Source organism: Rhynchophorus ferrugineus, unplaced genomic scaffold, assembly GCF_030347505.1.
Source record: "Rhynchophorus ferrugineus isolate W39M unplaced genomic scaffold, kcgeb_rfMv2 rfM1, whole genome shotgun sequence".
NCBI classification, from domain to species: Eukaryota; Metazoa; Arthropoda; class Insecta; order Coleoptera; family Curculionidae; genus Rhynchophorus; species Rhynchophorus ferrugineus.
In genome coordinates this window covers 7,742,513-7,760,209 of record NW_027472580.1, presented here as the reverse complement: position 1 = coordinate 7,760,209, position 17,697 = coordinate 7,742,513, and the positions used below count along the sequence as shown (strand labels likewise).

Below are 17,697 nucleotides of genomic sequence, written 5' to 3'. Positions count from 1 at the left end.
CCTGATTTAACAACACCAGACTTTCTCTAATGGGGTTTTTAAAATCAAACGTTTATGTGAATAAGCTCCAAACGATTCAAAATCTTAAAGGTAATATTAGTCACGAAATCGAAGAAATTCAGCCTTAGATGTTGCAGGATGTCAAGAAAAATGCCTTGAAAAGAGTCGAAAGTTGCAAAGTGAATCGCGGTCACCATTTAGCCCATATAATTTTTCAATCATAACAAAAAAAATGTAAAGGCCATATAAACTTATAAAAACCAATCATACTTATCTTTTCTTTGAGCAAAGTTACAGGCAATCAAAATAGCAGCGGGACTTTTGCCGCACTATGTATTTGGTGAAAGTCAATCTTCATCATCAAAAATACCTATTAAGCATAGTGGATCGGTCAGGAATGACAAGGAAAAGACGGATAATTTTTCTAAACATCTAAAAAGGATGTTTAAGCATTCCCGAGCTAAATATATGTAGATTAGCAAAACAATTTAACTGACTCTCTTAATACTCCAATTCAAATGGATTTACCACACGAAAAATGTACTGTTAGCGAAGTAAAACAAACAATAATGAATGAAATTAATGCCAAAAAATATCTCGGATTAGTTCTAATAACTGAAAGAATTTTACAAAAGCTGTCATAAAAGGGCTTCAAGTTAACAACATTTATTTTTAATGTCATATTACTTCCGTCTTGTTGTCCTATAAGCTAATTACCTTCGATATCCAAGGTTTTCGAGAAACTATACATCAGGAGGTTTAAAGTAATCGCAGAAGAAAGAACTATTATGCCAGAGCATCTACTATACACTATAGAAAATTATTTTTGAACAAAAAAATTGGACCGACTTCAAAAAAATAAATAAAGAGATCACTACATATTTAAAAATAATCAAAACTAGATTTTTAACAGAAAAAAAAAACATTTTAATATAAAATATGTACATAATAATCGTTATTTAACCTATCTACTACACGTATTTTATATTCTACTATTTACACACAATTTAGCTTAATACCTACCTAAACCCATTTATCTATTTACAATATTATTTTTACTACTACCAACCGATCACTTTAAAGTTGATAATTCCGATTTGGTTCCAATGGGACCACCTCGGAAGTGCACTCTTTCGAATAAAAAAAGAATTTTGAAAATTGCTCACAATTTGTGGAGAAATCGTCGATTTCTATACATACATTAAAAAAATATATACAGCCAAACATAGAACCTCCTCCTTTTTCAAAGTCGGTTAATAAAATGATCAAGATTTACATGATATTAAGGATGTTTTGACGTAAGCTCTAGAGAGAAATATTACAATAATGTAACATGTATAAACACATGCAAACTATTATTATTTACTATAAAACTAGCATAGATACAGTAGGAGAGAACATAAGACAATATTATATCAGCAAGGAATTCAACTTCCCTCATATTTACAAAACATCATACTGATGACTACTTTTTTTAGTTAATTAAGAAGTTTAAGAAGAAGCTATAAGAAATATAAAAATGAGTTGAATATGAAATAAATAAACAATATCATTGAATCAAAATGCGTTTGCTGATTATGGCTAACCCAAAAAAAAACATTAATTTAAATATTATAATATCAAATACATATATTATTTAAACATTATAATAAAATGATGATACATTATCAAATTATACATTTCAGTGTGTATATTTTAGCGGTTATTTCAACAGGAAAAATGTGATAAAACGTACAAACGAAACATATTTGAATAAACATATTATTTCCACCGAAGTAGATATTGAATGAATAGTGAATTTGTTAATATTAATTAAATACACAAGGTTAATTTTATAAATATCTCCGGAGATTTGGGAAGGTTATGTTACCTATAATGACAAAAATTAAATTTTATGACAACCTTTTACAGTTGCGTTTATAGTTTTTAAAAACTTCCTTATTTTATTATTAACAACATCTTATATTTAACAGTTCTATTTTATTTAATACGAAATGTGTAAAAAAAAGTATGTCCCAAAGAAATAAATAAATAACTGAATATCCGATATATTATTAACAATACTAAGAATATAAAGAAATATAAATCATATATATTTTAATTAATTTACTATTTATACCGAAGTATAAATTCATGTTTTTTTTTTTCAATTTTCTATTCCTGTTTGTTCGTTTATATTTATTTCTATATTTTAGAAATCTCTTAGTGTCACACTAATTTCATAATCAGTTAAATATTTTCACTAGATTGTGTGGTCTATCAATTGTTATAAGTACATTATCCGCAAAAACTCGTAACGACATTTCGATTTCTTCAATATTTTTATATCACATATGCCTTGTTCTATTTATTTAACATTACGTCATTATTTCTTCCATTAATATTATAAACAGAGTTGGGCTTAAACTTCCGCATTGTTTTAGCCTTGCTAGGTTTTGCGTTTGATGACAGCAGTATTACTTACTCCTCATTATCGAAAATGGAGAAGGTTCTATTTTCGGATGTATATATATTTTTTTTAATGTATGTTCGCCGATTTCTCCGTCAGTTATAGAGCGATTTTCAAAATTCTTTTTTTATTTGAAGAGAGTGCTCTTCCGAGGTGGTCCCATTGGAATAAAATCATGATCTGTTTGGGGGAAGGAAATGCTCAAATTTTAAAGACACGTACAAAGTTTTCTCATATTTTTTATCTAAAATAATCAAATATTTGTGTATAATGTTATTCTGGAGCTGATCTGACGGAAAATCGGAAGTCGTTCAGTGCAAAATGCATTCAGTTTAGCTTTTTAAGCATTAACTAAACACTGTTTCTATGGTGTAATGGTTAAACACTTAACTCCCAAACGGAGGTCGCAGATTCGATTCCTGGTGGGGACAATATCTTTTTGCTGTTTAGTTAGAACATTTGTCAAATCACCTAGACTAGGTAGCGGGGCCCGGGGTATAGCGCTCCTTATTTTCAATCATTGTTTCTTTAATCCTATTTTTCCTACCCATTATAATATTACATAAAATAACTGCGTAATTTATTGAGTAAATATCTAACACTAAAAAGAGAATAATAGGATATTGTTAAAAAAAAATGAATCGCCTTCAAAAAATAAATAAGGAACTGACTAAAAATTCAAAAATAATTAAACTTAAGATTTTTAACACAAACAAAAACATTTTTAAATAAAGTGTGACGACCGCCACGACCCTTTAGGCCACCACGCATTCACCAACAACAAGTTCAAAGGTTTGCAAAGCCGGTGGATTGGTATCATACGCTTCCAGGCTATAAAAGACCATCACAACGACGTCTCGCTCTCTTTTCTTTTCTCCATCCCCTTGTAACAGTACCACTTCCACAGAGCTACCGTACATCCTCTACCTAACCTAATATCCTGTCAATTCTACAGTTGACCACATGTATTATTCAATAGCGAAATAAACAAGTATTTCTCCAAGCAGTGTTTTTAGTTCTCGTGCAAATTCCTTCCAAAAATAGGTGTGAGTGTTCGAACAAACAATCGTATCGATAGCCATTCATTCCGACCGACCGACAGCACGAGGAATGGAACTCATCAACATCATATGGTCGACGACATCCCACGAGACTAACCTGATGGACCAGAACCACAGAAGCCCATCATATATAACATCAACACATGAACACCCTTGCATCACGAAATGGGACACGTAAGGCACCACACTTATTCCTACCCGCAAACAAATCGAAACGCCCCAAGATGAACGACGTCTTGCTACAACTTCGATGGCAGCTGATCCCGTAAAACTCCTCGCTTACGTTGGGATCCCCATCTTATCAGCAGTCCCCGGGCATTTGTTTGCGTGATTGCGTGTGCACTCCGGAACCTGCACCCCATAGAGGTACGTTCCATGGCAGTTCCACTAGGAGGGGAGTTATGTGGCGACCACCACGACCTTTTAGGCTACCATTCATTCACCAACAACAAGTTCAAAGGTTGACAACGCCGGTGGATTGGTACCATGCGGTTCCAGGCTATAAAAGACCATCACGACGACCTCTCGCTCTCTTTTCTTTTCTCCACCCCCTTGTAACAGTACCACTTCCACCCATTTCCCAAAGCAGTGTTTTAGTTCTCGTGCAAATTCATTCCAAAAATAGTAGTGAGTGTACGGACAAACAATCATATCGACAGCCAGTCTTTCTGAACGACCGACCTAACAAACATTCCTACAAAAGTATATATCTAATAATCGTTGCAATAACTGAAAAAAATAATCAAAAACCTTATTTAACCTATCTACTATACGTATTTTATATTCTACTATAGACACACAAGTTAGCTTAATACCTACCTGAACCTATTTATCTATTTACAATATTATTTTACTACAACTACCAACTAATCACTTTGAAGATGATCCTGTAGGATTCGCTCGTTTGTTCCGTGTATTTTTTAAAATATTTCTCCTGACAAGAACCTTTCTTAGATTTATAAACCTCATTGGAACATCGACGAAAATTTGGAAAAAATTAACCGAATTGGTCTAGCCATTCTAGAGTTTTGCGTTTAGCAATAGTTTTAGTCATTCCTTTATATTTATATAGATTATAATCTAGTAATAACTTGTCAAAGAATATTTTAAGTGTTTAGATTACAACATTAAAGATGAAATCCACAAATTAGAAAAACGCTGAGTAATAAAATCTATTTGTAATGATTTTCAAATCACATAATCGTATTTTACGAACTTATTGAAAAACAATGTATGGCTGACATGCCATTTTAAAACTACTTATAGAGTTTCCGTAATAGGATTCTTTAAACAAGATATATTAGTCGAGTCAAATAAATCTACTCGACGTTTTAAAGAGGTTTTGTAGAGTATTTTTCTTACTGGGTTGAAAATGTCTCAGTTTAATTTCAAAAAATTGTCATTTGCAGCATTTGTTGCAATAAATAATTCAAATGCAATATAATTCCGATAAATATTAATAAAAAAAGCACACACCAGAAGCAGTCAGAATTGGTTGATGCCTTAAATATCACTTAAAAATATATTTCAACTTTTACTTTTAACAAATTAAATAGCTATCTATTGCAAATGTCTATCTACCATAGCCAAAAATCAATGAAATCCTAATAAATGATATATTTTTAAATTTAAGAAGTACATGGCACACATATTACAACTGTTTGTGCACTATCTAGTAACTTATCTAAACTTTCAGAGCCGAACTTAATTAGCTTTTCATGAATATAGTTATTTGGTCTTTGAGAATGACCTCATATCTAATATGCCATGGTACGTTAATAAAGGCATACTGATAGGTAACTTTTTAGTTATATATGAAATTTACATGTGCAAATTTTGCTTGGTCAGATAAACAGATAAAGTTTCGGAATGATTCAAATCTAAATCTGAAGATGTTATGCTGAAGTGAGGGTTAGAAGTGTAGGGTTTGAAAATCTGGGTCGTCCGTCTAGGTAATTTGTTTGCCAACCTGTAAGGCCTTAATGTTATAATTTGTTAAGAGTTTGGGCCACGTCTAGAAATACAGCTGAACAAATAGTCCGTAATTCCACGTTGATTTTCTTCAATAATTGGTTTCCCAAAGAGTAAAGAATATATTGTGTAAAAATATCAGGAGAAGACTAATTTGAAGAAATAAGGACAAAATGGTTAAGCAGTAGAAAAAGATTATTTTAGAATATGATTAGACTTCATGTTGCTTAATTTGAGAAGCCCTGGAAATTAGAGAAATGATAAAAGAAAGGCGAAAGGCTAGAAGAGTATGGCACAGAACCAGAAATGCTGCAGACAAAACAACTTTTAATAGAATTAGTAATCAGACGAATCAAAAGATTAAAGAATATAAACAGAATTGCTTTCAAAATGCAAGATGTAAGTGAATTAAGCCCACAAGCAGACAAAGATTATTCGCTATGGAAAGCAACTCGAAGATTTAAAGGACCAGTTATTCGAGTACCGGCAATTACAACAATACTTAGCTAACATATTTCAATCTAATGATATAGAATCTACCACGGATACCTCTCCTGTTTATCAACCCCATGTAGATCTAAATCTAATTTCTCCATTGAAAGTCGCCACTCAATCCTAAAAAGGCACCTGGTATAGATGACATTTCACCTGGATTATTGAAAGAACTGCCACGAAAAGCAATTATCATGTTGACATATATATTTAATGCCTGTTTAAGGCTGAAGCATGTTCCGGAATGCTTTAAGGTGGCACAAATCGTTATGCTCAAAGAACCTGACAAACCTGCAGAACAAGTCGAATCTTACAGGACTATTTCGTTACTACCTGCAATATCAAAGCTATTTGAGAAAATAATATTTAAACGTACTAAAAATTTTGTAATAATATCAAATTTCCACTTTGGTTTTCGAAGTCACCATTCAACAATCGACCAAATGCACAGAGTAACTGCGGCTATAGAAAGAGCGTTTGAGGAAAAGAATCACAGTCCTGCAATATTCCTGGATGTCTCACAAACTTTTGATCGGGTTTGGCATTTGGGATTAATCTGTAGAATGAGCAAATTGTTACCGCGTAACTATTGTCAATTGCTGGTCATATCTTTTCGGAAGAAAATTTAGAGCATCTCACGAAATGGCGTTCTCGACATTTAAAACTATTTCGGCTGGAGTTCCACAAGGTTGCGTCTTAGGACCTCTCCTGTATCTGCTCTGCACTGCTGACATCTCAATAATAAAAGAAACACTACTTGGAACCTTTGCTGACGACACAATTATTATGGCAAAAGATATATCTCTGTCTAGGGCAATGGAAAAAGTGCAAGTGCATTTGCAACTTAATAGCTCCAAATCTGTCCACGTTAATTTTGTATTGCAGCGAAATAATAAAAACTTCATTATATCACTCAAAGGATGCCCGATTCCTCGAGCAGAATCAGCTAAATACCTTGGAATCCATCTTGACGGTAGATTAAATTGGAAATATCACGTTAAACAACTATACTGGTTAGTCGGAAGATACTCTCAACTTGATCTAAAATCAAAGAGGTTGATCTATAATGTGCAAATATAGGGTTGCATTAAAAGTTCAAATGAACTAGTCATACAATGCTGTCAAAACAAGGTTCTTCGATTGATTACCAATGCTTATCGCTACGCAACCAACGAAGAACTGCACGATGACCTGGAAATCAAATGGATTTGCGAAGTTATCCAAGATTTCACCTTGAAACACGAAAGAAGATTACTAAATCATACTAACGTGGAAGCAATACAACTGCTGAGCAGCGCGCAGGATGTCAGGAGATTGAAGCGAACAAAACCATACGAACTTATATAAAGTGTATACCTTTAGTGTAAACTATAGCTAAAAGTTATTATAATTTTATAATTGAGGAATACATATTGATGTGTTTTCTCACACTCTTCTCTGCTTGTGAATTAATCCAAGTACATAGAAAATGTAGTAATAAATTAATTGTAAATTAAGATTGTACTAAGCGTATTTAATAAAGGTGTTATAAAAAAAATTTTGAAAATAAATACAAAGGCACTGATTGAAAGTAATAACCACTGGTGACACATCATATTCTTCAGACATTATATTATCGTTTATTTCGAGTTCATCGATTTCGATTTTTAATGAAATTAAGAAACAAATTGATAGAGATAATCTACAATTTCTGTGGCAATTCAAGACAGTGGCAACTTATTTATCATAAAAAGACAAGTACTTCCTACTAAAATACATAAATAAATATTAAATCAATCATTCATTGGATATATTAAGGATAATCAACCGCCTTATTATAAGTTAATTAATTAAAAGGCCATATATTTAGAATTTGTTATATGTCGTTAGACTGGTCATATTTGTTAAGTAATTGATATGTTTGATAAATAATTATTGTTTCATTTAAATTGTTACAATATTTGAACACAAATAAATAAAAGCTCTTTCATTATATTTAAACATTACCGAAGAGGTACAATATAACAATAATAAACATATTTTATTCTAAACACGCTACAGTGCTGTTGAAAAACGTATGTGTTGAGAAACCAATGTACAAGTATAAATATAGCAATTGGTTATTAAACACATGCAGTAAAAAACAAGATTTGAATATCAATATGGTGTGTTTATCAAGACGAAGAACTACATGTAATTATATATCTTACCTATACTATAACTGAATATTAAAGCATCATGTACTATCACAAGAAACAATTTTCTAGTGTCAGCACAACAGTTAGAAATCGATGCCTATAATAGTAATTTTTAAAAATATGTTTAAAATAACAAAAACATTATTATTTTATATACAATTATGATAATTTCTGACGCAAGAGTGTAGTGATAAAAATAATGTAATGACGAGTAAAGGCAATTGACTGATACATCTGTCACAAATTAAACAATCTTGATGATCCAAAGGTTAATAAAAACGAATGAATCTCCTCAGACAATATATTAATCTTCATGCAACACATGTACAATAACCGCAAAAGCTTCCGCCGTTTTCATATAAAGAGAGCTCAAATAAGTATGTTACGTTCAACGAAAATAAACTCAAATCTTCATCCTCAAAATCCTCTTTTTCTTCTATTTAGTCATTAGACGCAATTATATTTGTACTATTTAAATAGCAATCCATGCTATGACATAAGAAAATAGGTTTTACATTAAAACTTCTTGAATTAATGGAAAAAAAAAACAATGAAATTGGGTATGAGAAGGTTTCAGAAATGAATCTGGAACATGGAACCAAACCGAATATTTCCGATTGAATTTTATTGGTCACTTATTGACGTATCGGGACGCATATTAAAGTGGAGCTATTAAAAAATCTACGAAAAATCGAAATATTCTCAAGGATATTTGTTCAAGGCATAAATGCGACGACAGTTAAAACTTTTCAAGTTAGCAATAAGGCAGATCATGAAATGTGTCCATGAACTAGAAATATTCATTGGAAACAAAGATCTATATCTTTGTCTATATTCTGAAAAACTACAAATAAGTAAGTGACATAAAAAAAAATGAAGTGACATAAAAAAAAATGAAAGAAAGTGACATAAAAATGGAAAGTTACTAGCTGTACTATTCTATCCAACCAAACAACACAGGCTAAGGGTGGATCTAGATCAATCACCTAGATAATTACCCTAGGGTAATTATAGTCTTGTAGGGACCTTGAGGAATGTCGAATTTTACATAGTGTACATAGTGTTAAATCATAATGTCTTCCTTCACTCGCCGTCTCCGTCATAATGGCAGACATTTTGATTTGAAACGCTTTCGGTAGCTTCGGTCGGATACCGTCGTTATTTGTTTTTTCTGAATTACCGTAACGTATGTGACTACGGATTAGTCACAGAGCAGAAGCTAGGTACCGTAGACTGCAGTTACCGTAGACTCGTCATGTCTTCGTCGAGGTACTAGAATTGCCAACGTTTCGTCGTCGAAGAAAATAAGCTACCACGTTGTGGAACAATCGATCCTCCCACAGCGTCGATTACGGGAGCCCTGTACGAAAATAGCTTGTTTTCAACGTCGTCGATGGACCACATTCAAGTGCCAAAGAGACGATGAAGCAACGGTATGTGTAGGACCGAAAGATATCAACAGCCGTACCAGATCGCAACCGTTTTGATTTATCATATTTTTCAAAGCCCTTTTCATGCAGCACATTTTGTTTGGTATACCAGTATTTTGTACTTGATTTTTTTTCATATATTTTTGTATTTTTATTTGCTTAAAATAATTGTATGTAAAATTCTGACAAGAGAGTATTGTAGCGACCTTGAGGCATGTCGAATTTTAGTGATCTGATCATTTAGAATCTGATAACAGATTCTGATTGAATATTTTATTTAGATTAGAATTTTCTTGTATGTCAAAGCCAAACTGAACTAAAACTCAGAGTTGATGCGGCAACAATGTAATGTTTCGACGTCACAAATATCCACGACGCATTACTAAAAAAAATTTTGAATAGACTATATAAAGTACAATGTTACGTAAAACATTATGAAGACTTTATGTGTGAAATATGTCGAGTATACAGTTGTTACAATAAGCTTTGTATGTAAATATGCAATAAAAATAGAGGACTACCTCAAACTTTTTCAGAATATAGGAAATCGCTTCAAAACTGGAGAAGATTCTAATATCAAAGATACAATTTGGACTTATACACACACTATAAGGGGTAAATATATATACCACACAATTAAACTAGCCAAATATGTATACCAATTTATTGGTAAACTAATATACCGGTCATAATATGTAAACTATAGAATGATCCAGTTAACTTCTTCACAATGAAAAATGTACAATATCAACATTGAAAACAATTATGATATACCGTCCAATAACACTCTTATGTTGACCATAAACGAGACAATAATTAATAAATGCTATTTGCCAGTAATAAGCAAATTAAGAGACTGTAATTTATTCAGGAGGGATGTGGAAGAAGTATAAATATTTATTAATTATTATACCAAATACCAAAACTACCAATCTGAAATAAAAATGGAGAGTGAATAAAAAAGATAGAGAGAAGGCAGAATTCTTTGCACAGTACTTTATACACACTACTAATGGATGTGATGCCTTACCTAACCAAATAGAGGACAGGAGTCCAATAACTCCAAAGAAAATTGTCAAGTTCAGAAAATATTAAAAAATATTAAAGACTAGCGACCCGCCCCGGCTTCGCACGGGTGCAATGCTGATACTAAATTAAATACACTACAGAAAAAATATGAACGTTGTATATAAAAACATAGCGGCCCGCTCCGACTTTGCACGGGCATAAAATATATATGCCTATGTCACTCAATGAAAACATGATTAAAATCGATCCAGTATTTTTGGTTCATTCATTACTGCCCTTGGCCTGCACGCATTAAATTTGGAGTAAAACAATTCCTCTTCCCCTATACTTACTATGAAGATTTCCTGCTATCTTTGGAATATCTAATTTCATACAATTTTTATTACATTATACATTTTTAAACGCAAATTTTAAATTTGTAATATCTCCGAAAATATTTGTTTAATTTACATGCTGTAAGGAACCATATTAATCTATATTAATTGCACACTGTATTTAAGGTACTTAATTCGATAAGGATTAATGCCGTATTGCTTAAAATAGCTTCGTAAATAAGCCATTTTCTCACGTAAAAAGTAAACAATAAAAACGGTTGATGTGGGTTATCCCTAAAAGATAAACATATACCATCGCGGACTTTTTTGTAGACCTTTTTATGGTGTACAATACTGTAGTACATTAATTTGATCTAACTCGTAGGGTTAGGCAGCGTTTTTGCTAATTGCTAAATAAGCCTAAAAAAATAGGTTAATTTACGACATCACGTTAGAAACCTCTAAAATTAGCAATGTTGCCTTAGTATATTATGCATGTATTATACATATAAACCTTCCTCTTGAATCACTCTATCTATTGAAAAAAACCGCATCAAAATCCGTTGCGTAGTTTTAAAGATTTAAGCGCACATAGGGATATACGGACAGAAAAGGCGACTTTGTTTTATACTATGTAGTGATATTTCAATATTAGAAAGGCTTCCTAGCCTATATAAGAATGGACCAACTACTTTAACAGCTACCAACAATAAAACTGTACATCTATTGAACGCTATAATGCGATATGAATATATGCCTATGCAGTATATATCGTTCAAAAATAAAACATCATATCGACCAACATTACTGCTAAAAATCATATTTAAATTACTCAAAAAGTTGTTCTAAAAACACATCGAAGTAATTTTTTGAATACAAGCAACTCATCCTGGCTCGTCTGTTTGGATTTATAAATAAACAATGGACAACTGATCAAGTACATCGTATTGGGGATGTAATTGACAAAAATATTAGTTAAAAGAAAATTTCATGAGCTATGTTTCTAGACGTAACCTGAGCCATTGAGGGTATGGAGGTCTTCGAGTAATTTATTGAATGAAACTATGTTTCCCTTAACACTTCACTAATAACACTAACTATTATACAGCTAATTAACTAATGAAAATGTATGAATGTTTGATTATCGAAAGAATGTTTGTTGATTGAATGTAAGATGCTTGGACGTCGAAAGATGAATGAATCTGCTGTCTATTTTTCCACGTGTCCTTGATCGTTTTTCGTCAATATTATTCTGTGGCCAGTTTGCGATAAGAAGAAGAGGCCCGACGTCACCACAAGGGCATGAGTATAGATAGCCAAGATTTTTTTTTATTACTCTTCGTGAGACCACAATCTGCCCTATTGGCAATAAGTATTTCTTATGTCTATATTATATATACATGGCATGTAGAAAATCACTTCATTAAGCAATCTTCTGTATAAAATATTATCTTAATTAATTAGTCTTATTCTAATGCTTATTCTAAACTCTACATATGTCCAGTCATATCAGGTGCTGTTAAACGTTTTAGTCTGCGCACTTCACTATCACGTCGCATATTTAGCTGATTAGCGAGTACATTGGGATGCACTGACACTCTTTCGAAGTACTTCACACAAACACGTTGGATTACACTCGTTATAGGTTCTAGAGGAATATCGCGTTGTATCACTTTATTTGAAATATAGTACGGAGCATCAACAATGGCACGCAACACCTTATTTTGAAACCGTTGAATGATGGATATATTAGATTTGCTAGCGGTACCCCATAGTTGAATTTCATATGTCCAAATGGGCTTGAGTATAGACTCATACAGCAATACCTTGTTATCTAATGATAACTTGGATTTGCGCCCAATGAGCCAATACATTTGATATAATTTTAGTCCTAGTTGTTTCCGTTTAGAGAGTATGTGCTTCTTCCAGGTTAGGCGTCGATCTAAATGCATACCAAGATATTTAACATGCTCTGCTTGGGGGAGTTGACGATGATTGATATGCACTGGTGGACATGTTCTTCTACGCAGGGTAAACGTTATATGCGTGGATTTTGATTCATTGGCTTTAATGCGCCATGTCTTCAACCATAATTGTATTTGCTCCAGGTGGGTTTGTAGGTTTATTGATGCTGTGACTGGAGATAGCCAAGATAAGTTAGATTCTTAAATCCGACTACATTTTAAATCGCCACCTTATAATAAAATACAGCGACCAATATTCAGATTTAGGTAAGGATTAAGGTACTGTCCTTATATATACTATTATTATATTATTAACTTATAAATATAATAATATTAGAAATATCATAATGATTTCTCAACAAACAATGATAACTTACAAAAAGAACCTGTTAAAAAAGACGTACCGCAATTTCTCTAGTACGCTAGTCTTGCACGTATCAAAAATTAAAATGACCAGTTAATAATAATTATAATTTATTGGACCCAAGTCAACGGGCGACCTTGTGATCTCCAAACTTGTTTAAGGCATACATCAGAGAGTAAATGACGTCTAGACGTCCAACCAATGAATTCGACTAAGGTATAATCATCAATCTAAAACGTAGCACATCATAAACGAGTAGATAATGCTTAATTATTCAAAGGAGAGACTAATCTACGCTGTTAATGATATCGGTCTAATTTTGTTACAATTACACACAGTATTAGTTACTACATTTAGTTTTGAAGGTTATTTTGATAAAAATAAACATAATTTACGACGAGAAAATTAATTGTTAGGAAAAGTTTTCTTTATTAATTATTAGTCGTTGCCGACTAACTTACTATTTGTCTATCTGTCTACAGTCATTTAAAAACTAATAAAATAAAATAAAACAAAACTTAGTATTTTCTTACTTGCCTTTAAATACTTTCCAGTATTTTCATCGTTTAGTACACTTCACTACACAACTACAAAATATCACCTAGTTCAGTGTTATCTAAGGGTTGCTGCGTTTAACAGGTGTTAACATGGGAATGGAGTATTTCCTCGTATGTCGTTGCGAATTGAAAGTTGGAATCCGAAGATCACGGTGTAAGTATGTTAATTGTTCCTATAGAATCTGGGTGAATCCACAATACTTTATTCCCACAGGAACTTATTCTTGTTCCCCTTTATTTCTCCTTTCATTCCCGTAACTGAATTCCATAGGTCTATATAGGTTAGTATTTCTGTTATGTGTAGGGATAATTCAGATTGTTTTCCAAATAACCAATACATTTTTATATATTTTAACTCGACTTCTTCTTGATATGCTCTTTCGAATGAAGTTTTGCTTCATAATTCATCCCATGTTAAGTACCATTGTTACCGTATAGGATAATAATACTATATACAGTTACTGGTAACAGGTGGGGGGGGGCAAAAGTCCCGCTACCATTTTGTTATGTAACGTTTAGCTCAGTTTCGCTTTAACCGTTGCGTTGTGTAGACGTCCAAGTTTTATTATGGATAAATATACGCCACAAGAACGAGAACGAAGAAAATACTCGTTCCATTATTGACATTCAGTGGAAATTGTGTCAAAAATATCCAGTCCAGCGCCTCACAAAACAACAATTTATCATTTACATGCGAATTCTCGACAGTACGGTACGACAACAGATAGGACTCATTCCGGATGACAAGGGACGTCTCGTAACATAAATTCGTAGACGTGGATCCCAGTTACACATTTCTGCACGCAGTTAGAATTTTGTTATATGTCAAAGTCAAAATGTATTAAAGTTGATACGGCAACATGACGATCACGTAGGTTCACTCCCGTTTTGAATAGACTATGGGTGTAATTTGATAGTCGAATTATGACAAAAAGTCGAAAAATCCACCAATGTATAGAACGTAGCCCTAATAAATACTAAATTCTATAATCCAATTTAAGGATTTATAGATGTTGCTCGACATTGTAACTTCCCATAGTGTACGACCCAATAATAATTAACATAACTTCCATTTGACTTCTGCAGTTACTTCTTTAAGATATTAATTATTGTCTTTGAAGAAAGACAAAAAAATAAACAGACCACTAAAAATTTTCCTTGTGTTCTGAAACACTTTACAAAATTTATAGCATATTGTTATTCTATTTTAGTCACAGTTAATTTATCTACCACATTAAAACTACTACTCCTATATCGGTATCTACTTAGTATGTATGCGTTACAATCGATATTCTCTCCTATTCGTTTTCCTTTTATGATGAAAATGCAGGCCTAAAGCAATTCTGCATACGTAAATATTATTTTGTAGCAAACTAATGGATATTTTAAAAACACTGAATGAGTTATATGTTATTTATTACCTATTTACATTCTTTATAAAATATTACTTAGTATTAAGTACCATAGATAATATTAATAACGATAATAATTACTCACAAACATGTCTGGTACCTTTTAAAGAAATAGATTTTAAATATGCTCCTCCTATAGATACAATATATAATGAAATAATGTAACACTTACCCAAAATATCCAGTTTCTCTTCCTCTTATGTATGTGTTGAGATATCAGGAAGGGACCTGAAAATAGAAAAAGAATATAAAGAAACGTAAAATTGAAAATAATGAAATGTGACTATAAATTAATGAATAATTGCCTTTTTCTAATACCTAATTAATATAAGACGTTTTTGCTGTACAAAAACTACCCATAACTTACTACTGCTTTAAGACGTTTTTTACTCTGGTATACCCTATATCTGACATAGCTCTATAGAAAACATGATTGGAACTCTACCCTGAGATATCCACTGCAGTATTTAGATTCAGCATTGCTCAAAAGATACTATAGTCCTTCCAATGAAACAGCCAATGTACGTCATCAATGCTGTTGAGTGTATTGCCATATAAACATGAAATTCGTCTTAAACTCGGAACGGATTTTTCATTCTCATTTTACTATTTAGCGCTACTCTAGTTAAAAAAGATAGAATGAAGTTTGTTGCGTCCAAAAATGCGACCGAACCGGTTTGGAAAATTCGGTTTGTGTTGATACTGGTCGACACCGTTGTCATATGTCTGCAAAATTATTCGAAACATTGATAATAATAGTCAGAGGTTATAAGCCGGCAAACGCTCTTTTAGCGCTTATGTTGATACATTTCTAATTGTTGTTCCAAATTCGTGACAATTCTGAATAAAATACCAAAGCTAAGTAGTCAGAGTCAGGAACTGATTGCGTCTCTAATCAGTCAATACTTCCAACAGGAGCGAGATAATTGAGGCCCCTTCTTGCTAGTAAAATGTGTTCAAAGATATTGAAGTATTTATACAATTAAATATTAAATTGATGCAGTCTTATTGAAATCATATTTAGCGTGTTGCAACTGCATAAACACTGAGATAATATAAGCATTCGAAACGGGTGAATACAAAGAGCGGTACAAAACAAAGCAGGTGACGTATGAAGATCACCTCGATGTTAGCTCTATTTGAGGTTAAATTGATGAAATGTATAAAAACAGCTTTTTCCATATAAATATCATTTAACACAGAGAGAGTCTGGGAAGTTTCATTCAATTAATGTATCTAGATGAGACATGGGTATTTCAAAATGGAACATTGGGCAATTCTTGTCAAAACGCTAATAAAGAGTGTAAAGACAACAAAATGTGATTGAAAAACGAAAAAGTTAGAATAACATTGGTATTGTTAGTTGTAATGTTTTTAATAGTTCATTGCAGATATATTATTGTTCATGCTCAAAATGGGCATGGCTTTATTCTTACTCTATTAAACAGATAGAAAAAAAATTGATAGATAGTGGAATGAACAAGTCGTCAACAAGTGTTCGATAGTTGTGTATAGATACTTGTGTAATTGTTTAGAATATACATGAGTATTAGGTTAAAATTTAAGACTAGAGAATAAATACTAATTGTTTTGCAGATATGGCAAATGAAATACATTTGGGAGAATATAGTGATTAAATATAATTGTATAAAACAAAATGTAAACAAGCATTAGCAGAAGAAACTACGGAGAAATTCAGACAAAATCAGAATAATAAATAAGAAGCAAACAAGAACTAAACATAAGAAGGTAAACATGGTCTCTAGTGAGTCATATACGTACTTGGAATAGAAAATTGTTAATTAGTTGATGAGAAACAACTACATAAGAAAACGTACCTAGAACTCTACCTCATAGATGGTGTGGAAAAAAAAAGTTCAATGTAAATATAATCAAACAACTAACCTACAAATTATTATGAGTGTTAATCAAATTATTGTGTATTTGGCATTACATGTACTACAATGTTACAATAAATTGTATTCCATGACGTATTTTTGTTTCATTGTTTTATTTACATTAGTATTTATGTCGGAGTTAAAATAAACCAAAATTTAAGTTGGATGCGGCAACGTTTCATTATAAGTTTTGATGACGCGCATTGGCTGTTTTATTGGAAGGGCTATATATTCTCTTCTTCAGAAAAAAAACTTCTTCAGATCGAAATACGACGATATTCTCGACACATACAGTTTCAGCTGAATAGCGATATGGGACGTGCATTCATCGGCATGATGAATCTGGATATTACCTCTAGCAGAGGCAAGGGTAATTGAGGTCCAAGATCGTACGATTAGAGTTCTCTGTATTTTCTCTTATGGATCTAGCCAGCAGAATTATTAAAAACAGCATGAAACTATTCAACCAAGAGAAGCCATCATAAATCTAACTGAACCTTTCGCGTTAAAAAGGATTTCCTTAATTCGTCATACAAAGAATGCTTCATTGCATCTCAACATCGACTCACCCTTATCGAA

General features: G+C 32.3%; 1 protein-coding gene across 1 annotated transcript in view; it reads right to left on the bottom strand.

Moving 5' to 3' along the window:
* Nucleotides 1-17,697, bottom strand: part of gus (splA/ryanodine receptor domain and SOCS box containing gustavus) — a 457,580-nt gene that overhangs the window by 400,759 nt on the left and 39,124 nt on the right. Inside the window, exon 2 of the mRNA XM_076415445.1 lies at nucleotides 15,393-15,448. The gene's annotated coding sequence lies outside the window, so the exon portion shown is untranslated. The remainder of the gene's footprint in view (nucleotides 1-15,392; nucleotides 15,449-17,697) is intronic.